General features: G+C 38.5%; 1 non-coding gene across 1 annotated transcript; it reads left to right on the forward strand.

Moving 5' to 3' along the window:
• The first annotated feature begins 7940 nt into the window (after positions 1 to 7940).
• On the forward strand, positions 7941 to 8048 carry LOC112745132 (small nucleolar RNA R71). The gene has a single exon (XR_003173076.1). It is a non-coding gene; the product is annotated as a small nucleolar RNA R71 (small nucleolar RNA).
• Positions 8049 to 9382: the final 1334 nt, after the last annotated feature.

Raw genomic sequence — 9382 nt, forward strand, 5'->3', positions numbered from 1 at the left:
ATAGGTGAGAATGGTGATGAGCGTCACATAATAATCACATTCATCATGTTCTTGTGTATGAATGGATATCTTAGAGAAGAAATATGCTTGAATTGAATAGAAAAACAATAGTACTTTGCATTAATTCATGAGGAACAGCAGAACTCCACACCTAAATCTATGGTGTGTAAAAACTCTACCATTGAAAATACATAAGAACAAGGTCCAGGCATGGCCGAATGGCCAGCCTCCAAAGTCTAGGGACTAAACGTCCAAAGATCTAAAAATGATCAAAAGATATCTGAATACAATAGTAAAAAGTCCTATTTATACTAAACTAGTGACTAGGGTTTACAGAGATAAGTAAACGATGCAGAAATCCACTTCTGGGGCCCACTTGGTGTGTGCTTGAGCTGAGCATTGAAGATTTCATGTGTAGAGACTTCTTTTGGAGTTAAACGCCAGGTTGTAACCTGTTTCTGGCGTTTAACTCTGATTTGCAACTTGTTTCTGGCGTTTATCGCCAGAATAGGGCAGAAAGCTGGCGTTGAATGCCAGTTTGCATCATCTAAACTCGGGCAAAGTATGAATTATTATATATTGCGGGACAGCCCTGGATGTCTACTTTCCAACGCAATTAAGAGCACGCCAATTGGGTTCCTGTAGCTCCAGAAAATCCACTTTGAGTGTAGGGAGGTTAGAATCCAACAGCATTTGCAGTCCTTCTTCAGCCTCTAAATCAGATTTTTACTCAAGTCCCTTAATTTTAGCCAGAAAATACCTGAAATCACAGAAAAATACACAAACTCATAGTAAATTCCAGAAATGTGATTTTTATTTAAAAACTAATAAAAACATAATAAAAACTAACTAAAATATACTAAAAACATACTAAAAACAATGCCAAAAAGCGTATAAATTATCCGCTCATCACAACACCAAACTTAAATTGTTGCTTGTCCCCAAGCAACTGAAAATCAAATAGAATAAAAAGAAGAGAATATACTATAAATTCCAAAATATCAATGAAACTTTGCTCCAATCAGATGAGCGAGACTAGTAGCTTTTTGCCTCTGAACAGTTTTGGCATCCCACTTTATCCCTTGAAGTTCAGAATGATTGGCATCTATAGGAACTCAGAATTCAGATAGTGTTATTGATTCTCCTAGTTTAGTATGTTGATTCTTGAACACAGCTACTTTATGAGTCTTGGCCATGGCCCTAAGCACTTTATTTTTCAGTATTACCACCGGATACATAAATGCCACAGACACATAACTGGGTGAACCTTTTCATATTGTGACTCAGCTTTGCTAGAGTCCCCAATTAGAGGTGTCCAAGGTTCTTAAGCACATTCTTCTTTTTGCTTTGGACCTCGACTTTAACCGCTCAGTCTCAAGTTTTCACTTGACACCTTCACGCCACAAGCACATGGTTAGGGACATCTTGGTTTAGCCGCTTAGGCCAGGATTTTATTCCTTTAGGCCCTCCTATCCATTAATGCTCAAAGCCTTGGATCCTTTTTACCCTTGCCTTTTGGTTTTAAGGGCTATTGGCTTTTTACTCTTACCTTTTGGTTTAAAGAGCTTTTGGCTTTTTCTGCTTGCTTTTTCTTTTTCTTTCTCTTTTTTTTTTCGCAAGCTTTTGTATTCACTGCTTTTTCTTGCTTCAAGAATCAATTTTATGATTTTTCAGATTATCAATAACATTTCTCCTTTTCATTATTCTTTCAAGAGCCAACATATTTAACATTCATAAACAACAATATCAAAAGACATATGCACTGTTCAAGCATTCATTTAGAAAACAAAAAGTATTGTCGCCACATCAAAATAATTAAACTAATTTCAAGGATGAATTCGAAATTCGTGTACTTCTTGTTCTTTTGTAATTAATGCATTTTTCATTTAAGAAAGGTGATGGATTTATAGGACATTCATAGCTTTAAGACATAGACACTTAAATACTAATGATCATGTAATAAGACACAAATATAAACATAAAGCATAGTAAACGAAAAACAGGAAAATAAGAACAAGGAGATTAAGGAACGGGTCCACCTTAGTGATGGTGGCGTCTTCCTCTTCTTGAAGAACCAATGGTGCTCTTGAGCTCCTCTATGTCTCTTCCTTGTCTTTGTTGTTCCTCCCTCATAGCTCTTTGATCTTTTCTAATCTCATGGAGAATGATGGAGTGCTCTTGGTGTTCCATCCTTAGTTGTCCCATGTTGGAACTTAATTTTCCTAGGGAGGTGTTGATTTGCTCCCAATAGTTCTGTGGAGGGAAGTGCATCCCTTGAGGCATCTCAGGGATTTCATGGTGAAAAATTTCCTCATGCTCTTGTTGAGGTCCATGATCTCTTGTTTGCTCCATTCTTTTCTTAGTGATGGCCTTGTCCTCTTCAATGAGGATGTCTCCCTCTATGTCAATTCCAGCTGAATTGTAGAGGTGGCAAATGAGGTGAGGAAAGGCTAACCTTGCCAAAGTGGAGGACTTGTTAGCCACCTTGTAGAGTTCTTGAGATATAATCTCATGAACTTCCACTTCCTCCCCAATCATGATACTATGGATCATGATGGCCCGGTCTACAGTAACTTCAGACCAGTTGCTAGTAGAAATAATTGAGCGTTGGATGAACTCCAACCATCCTCTAGCTACAGGCTTAAGGTCCGGTCTTCTCAATTGAACCGGCTTGCCTTTTGAGTCAACTTTCCATTGAGCTCCTTCCACATATATGTCCATGAGGACTTGGTCCAACCTTTGATCAAAGTTGACCCTTCTAGTGTAGGGGCGTGCGTTTTCTTGCATCATTGGTAAGTTGAACGCCAACCTTACATTTTCCGGACTGAAATCTAAGTATTTCCCCCGAACCATGGTAAGCCAATTCTTTGGATTCGGGTTCATACTTTGATCATGGTTCCTAGTGATCCATGCATTTGCATAGAACTCTTGAACCATTAAGATCCCGACTTGTTGAATAGGATTAGAGAGAACTTCCCATCCTCTTCTTCTAATCTCTTGTCGGATCTCTAAATATTCGCTCTTTTTGAGCTTAAAAGGGACCTCAAAGATCACCTATTTCTTGGCCACAACTTCATAGAAGTGGTCTTGATGGACCTTTGAGATGAATTTCTCCATCTCCCATGACTCAGAGGTGGAAGCAATTGCCTTCCCTTTCCTCTTTCTTGAGGTTTCTCTGGCCTTAGGTGCCATTAATGTTATGGAAAAATAAAAAGCAATGCTTTTACCACACCAAACTTAAAAAGTTTGCTCATCCCCGAGCAAAAAAAGAAAAGAAGTAGTAGAAGAAGAAGAAAATGGAGGAGATGGAGGGTGAAGGTGTATTCGGCCAAGAGGGAGAAGTGGTGGTTGTAATGTGTGAAAATGGAGTAGTGTTGAGGGGTTTATATAGGGGTGGGGGAAGGGTAGGTTTCGGCCATTAGGGTTGGGTTTGGGAGGGAAAAGAATTTGAATTTTGGAGGTAGGTGGGGTTTATGGGGAAGAGTGGATGGATGTGAGTGGTTAAGGGTATTTGGGAAAGAGGTATAGAGGTGATTGGTGAAGGGTATTTGGGGAAGAGAGTTATGAAAAGGTGTGAAGAGGAGGGAAGAAGAGGTGGGGTAGGTGGGGATCCTGTGGGGTCAAGGACTTAGCATCCCTGCTCCAATTAGGCGTGCAAAACGCCCTTAGAATGCATGTCTGGCGTTAAACGCCAGCTTGCTGCTTGTTTCTGGCGTTTAACGCCAATTCCATGCTCTGTTCTGGCGTTAAACGCTAGTCTGGTGCTTGTTTCTGGCATTTAACGCCAGCTTGATGCTTCTTTCTGGCGTTAAACGCCAGTTTGATGCTTCTTACTGGCGTTTAAACGCCAGTAAGCTCTTCCTCCAGGGTGAGCTATTTTTAATGCTATTTTTCATTCTGTTTTTGATTTTTCAGTAGTTTTTGTGACTTCACATGATCATCAACCTAAAGAAAACATAAAATAGCAATGGAAAATAAATAGATATAGTTAAATAACATTGGGTTGCCTCCCAACAAGCGCTTCTTTAAAGTCAATAGCTTGACAGTCAGCTCTCTTGGAGCCTCACAGATGTTCAGAGCATTGTTGGGACCTCCCAACACCAAACTTAGAGTTTAAATGTGGGGGTTCAACACCAAACTTAGAGTTTGGTTGTGGGCTCCCAACACCAAACTTAGAGTTTGACTGTGGGGGCTTTGGTTGACTCTGCAGTGAGAGAAGCTTTTCATGCTTCCTTTCCATGGTTACAGAAGGAGATCCTTGAGTTTTAAACACAAGGTTGTCCTCATTCAGTTGAAGGACTAATTCTCCTCTGTCCACATCAATCACAGCTTTTGCTGTGGCTAGGAAGGTGATGCACGGAAAACTTGTCTCTCAACAAATCTCCCTTCGGCAAGTGTATCGAAGTTGTCGTCAAGTAAAAACTCACAATAGAGTGAGGTCGAATCCCACAGGGATTGATTGATCAAGCAACTTTAATTAGAAGAATGTTCTAGTTGAGCGAATCCAGAATTTGGGTTGAGAGTTGCAGAAAATAAAATGGCGGAAATGTAAATAACAGAAAAGTAAATGCTAGAATTAAAGGACTGGAAGTAAATAACTGAAAATAAATTGCAGAATTGTAAATGGGAATGGGGGATTTGCTCATAAAAGTAAATGGCAGAAATTAAAGAGAATGGGTAAGATCAGAGATGGGGAGTTCATTGGGCTTAGGAGATGTTGCAATTCTCCGGATCAAGTTCATTTTCATCTCTTCCTCAATCAATGCACTCATTGATCTCCTTGGCAATCTTAAGTGATTGAATTGCAATGTCTTGCAATTCAATCTCTCAAATCTTGATCAATAGCCAATTTCTTGGTCAATTGCTCATGAGAAGAGATGAAGTATGGTCACTGATTATACCACATGCATTTCCCAAACCAAGTATTGAGAGGGTTACAGTCACATACCCATCCAAACCCAATTTGGTCCAGCATGAGAAAGCATTTCTAGCTTGATCTCTTCATTCCTCTTCCAAGGTTCAAAAGAGATCCAAGTTTGAATAGCTTCTCTTCCAAGATAGCTACTCAATTGGATGAAGACCAAAAGCTTTCAAGTAAAATCAAGAGGAAAGATAGAAGAAGAACAATGAAAATTAGTATTGATCCATCAAATTACAACAGAGCTCCCTAACCCAATGAAAGGGGTTTAGTTGTTCATAGCTCTTGAAAATGAAAACAAAGATGGAGAATACATCATAAAACTAGAATTGCAAAGAAAGTAAATACAGAGAGAGTTCTTCAGCCTCCAGAACTATTTTACAATTCAAAGCTACTCCTATATATACTACTCTTCTCAGCTTCTAGTTCACTCTTCAAGTCTTGGGCCTTTGGATCTTGAGTTTGAAGCAGTTCCTTTCTTTATTTGGGCTTGGCTTTACTTGCAGAGAGAAAGTGCGGAGTGGGCAGAGACTTAAGCTCAGGGCGTAAAGAATGTTAATCATTTAGTGAAAGTCCACGTTCGGGAACGTTAGTGACACTTAACATTGTCACTAACGTTCCAATGCACCCCTTTTGCCTTACGTTAAAACCCACGTTAACTAGGTTAACGTGGCTTTTAACGTTGCCTTATCAACCTTCGAGAACGTTAGTGACACTCAACATTGTCACTAACGTTCCAGTGTGCCCCTTCTTGCTTCACGTTAAAGCTAACGTTAACTAGGTTAACGTGGCTTCTAACGTGGCCTTTGCCATCCTTCGAGAATGTTAGTGACATTCAACATTGTCACTAATGTTCCAATGTGCCCCTAGGTCTCACGTTAGAGTCCACGTTAACTAGGTTAACGTGGCTTCTAACGTGGCCATCTTTTAGCCATCCTAACGTTAGTGACAATGATGAGTGTCACTAACGTTGGCTCATCCTTCATTTCTCATCGTTAGCTTCCACGTTAACCAAGTTAACGTGGAAGTTAACGTGACTCTTGGGGGTTGTGTGGTTGCTTCAACGTTAGTGACAATGTTGAGTGTCACTAACGTTGTCGACAACTCTTCATCCTCTACGTTAGTTCCCACGTTAACCAAGTTAACGTGGGAGTTAACGTGGTACTTAGCACCATAGGCCAACGTTAGTGACAATGTTGAGTGTCACTAACGTTGGCTCAACTTCTTTTCTCCACGTTAGAGTTCACGTTAACTTGGTTAACGTGACTCTCTAACGTGGGCATTGATGGCTTTTTGAGAGTGTTATTGGCAATCACTTTTCTCATTAATCTTGCAAGTTACCTCCCTTTTTCTTGCTTCTTTTTGGTCCTGAAATCAAGCAACAAAGTGCATCAAAGCTCTAGTCCAAGTCATGAGTAATGCAACATAATATTTGTCACTAAACTTATGCAAAATCCTCATGAAATCATGTAAAATACACAATGTATGCTTGAGTCAAGGAATAAGTGAATATTTACCAAAAACTAGCTTATTTCCTAAAGAAATGCATGAAACTAACCTAAAAACAGTAAAGAAAAGGTCAGTGAAACTGGCCAAGATGCCCTGGCATCAGAAGGGTCTTCCAAGGATGATGGATTCATCCTCATCCTTCCCAGTGTCTAGGATTATGAAATCAGCAGGGATGTAAAGGCTTTCAACCTTTACTAACAAGTCCTCTACTAATCCATAAGCCTGTTTCATTGATTTGTCTGCCATTTCTAGTGAGATTTTTGTAGCTTATACCTCAAAGATTCCCTGTTTCTCCATTACAGAGAGTGGCATAAAGTTTATCCCTGACCCAAGGTCACACAGAGCTTTCTCAAAGGTCATGGTGCCTATGGTACAAGGTATGAAGAACTTTCCGGGATCCGGTTTCTTCTGAGGTAATGTCTGCCTTATCAATGCACTGAGTTCATTGGTGAACAAGGGAGGTTCATCCTCCCATATATCATTACCAAACAAACTGGCATTCAACTTCATGATGGCTCCTAGATATTTAGAAACCTGCTCTTCACTGATGTCTTCATCCTCTTTAGAGGAAGAATAGTTATCAGAGCTCATGAATGGTAAAAGGAGGTTTAATAGAATCTCTATGGTCTCTAGATGAGCCTCAGATTCCTTTGGTTCCTCAAAGGGAAACTCCTTATTGGTTAGTGAACGTCCCAGGAAGTCTTCCTCACTAGGATTCACGTCCTTTTCCTCCTCTCTGGGGTTCGGCCACACCAAGTAAGGTAATGGCCTTGCACTTTCTTTTTGGATTATCTTCTGTATTACTTGGGAGAGTACTAGGAGGAATTTCAGTGACTCTTTTACTCAGCTGGCCCACTTGTGCCTCCAAATTTCTAATGGAGGACCTTGTTTCATTCATGAAACTTAGAGTGACCTTAGATAGATCAGAGACTATATTTGCTAAGCTAGATGGATTCTGCTCAGAATTCTTTGTCTATTGCTGAGTGGATGATGGAAGAGGCTTGCTATTGCTAAACCTGTTTCTTCCACCATTATTAAAGCCTTGTTGAGGCTTTTGTTGATCCTTCCATGAGAAATTTGGATGATTTCTCCATGAGGGATTATAGGTGTTTTCATAGGCTTCACCGATGTAATTCACCTCTGCTATTACAGGGTTCTCAGGATCATAAGCTTCTTCTTCAGAATATGCTTCTTTAGTACTGTTGGATGCAGCTTGTAATCCATTCAGACTCTGAGAAATCATATTGACTTGCTGAGTCAATATTTTATTCTGAGCCAATATGCCATTCAGAGTATCAATTTCAAGAACTCCCTTCCTCTGATGCGTCCCATTACTTACAGGATTCCTTTTAGAAGTGTTCATGGACTGGTTATTTGCAACCATGTCAATGAGTTCCTGAGCTTCTGTAGACGATTTCTTTAGGTGAATGGATCCACCTGCAGAATGGTCCAATGACATCTTAGATAATTCAGATAGACCATCATAGAATATATCCAGATTGGTCCATTCTGAAAGCATATCAGAAGGACACTTTTTGGTCAGTTGCTTGTATCTCTCCCAAGCTTCATAGAGGGATTCACCTTCTTTCTATTTGAAGGTTTGAACATCCACTCTAAGTTTGCTAAGCTTTTGAGGAGGAAAGAACTTGGCTAAGAAAGTCGTGACCAGCTTATCCCAAGAGTTCAGGCTATCTTTAGGTTGAGAGTCCAACCATATTCTAGCTCTGTCTCTTACAGCAAACAGGAAAAGCATAAGCCTGTAGACCTCGGGATCAACCCCATTGGTCTTAACAGTATCACAGATTTGCAAGAATTCAGTTAAGAACTGAAAAAGATCTTCTGATAGAAGTCCATAAAACTTGCAATTCTGTTGCATCAGAGAAACTAATTGAGGCTTTAGCTCAAAATTGTTTGCTCCAATGGCAGGGATCGAGATGCTTCTTCCATGTAAGTTGGAATTTGGTGCAGTAAAGTCACCAAGCATCTTCCTTGCATATCCACCATTGTTATTATTTTTGGCCATGTCTCCTTCTTTTTCGAAAATTTCTGTCAGATTTTCTCCAGAGAGTTGTGCTTTAGCTTCCCTTAGCTTCCTCTTCAGAGTCCTTTCAGGTTCAGGATCAGCTTCAACAAGAATGTTCTTATCGTTGTTCCTACTCATATGAAAAAGAAGAGAACAGAAAAGAAAATATGGAATCCTCTATGTCACAGTATAGAGATTCATTATGTGAGTATAAGAAGGGAAGAATAGAAGAAGGAAAAGATAAAAAATTTGAACACAGAGGAGAAGAGTGGGTTCGAATTTTTGAGTAGAAGAGAAGTGGTTAGTAGATAAAAAAATAATTAGAAGGAGATGAGAGAGGGAAGAATTTGAAAATAAAATAAAATAAAAATATTTTTGTTTTTAATTTAAAATTAAAGTTAAAATTCAAAAATTTAAAAAGAAAAATAGAATTAAATCAAATTAAAATTTAAAACAAATAGTTAATTAAAAAGGAACTTTGAAAAAGAGGGGAGGGGTTTTCGAAAATAAGAGAGAGAAAATTAGTTAGGTTGTTTTGAAAAAGATAAGAATCAAACAAAAAGAAAGGATTAATTTGAAAAAGATTTGAAAATCAATTTAAAAAGATAAGAGGTTAGAAAAGATTTTGAAGTTGATTTTGAAAAAGATGTGATTGACATTTATTTTGAAAAAGATTTGAAAAAGAAATTTAAAAAGGTTTGATTTTGAAAATTAATGTTGGTTACTTGACTAACAAGAAACAAAAAGATATGATTTTAAAATTTAAAGATTGAACCTTTCTTACTAGGCAAGTAACAAACTTAAAATTTTTGAATCAATCACATTAATTGTTAGCATTAATTTCGAAAATATGAAATAGAAATAAGAAAAAGATTTTGAAAATAAATTTTGAAAATTTTGAAATTATGAAAGAAAAAAATGAAAAAGATTTG

The sequence above is a fragment of the Arachis hypogaea genome, chromosome 14 (assembly GCF_003086295.3).
Source record: "Arachis hypogaea cultivar Tifrunner chromosome 14, arahy.Tifrunner.gnm2.J5K5, whole genome shotgun sequence".
Taxonomy (NCBI): Eukaryota; Viridiplantae; Streptophyta; class Magnoliopsida; order Fabales; family Fabaceae; genus Arachis; species Arachis hypogaea.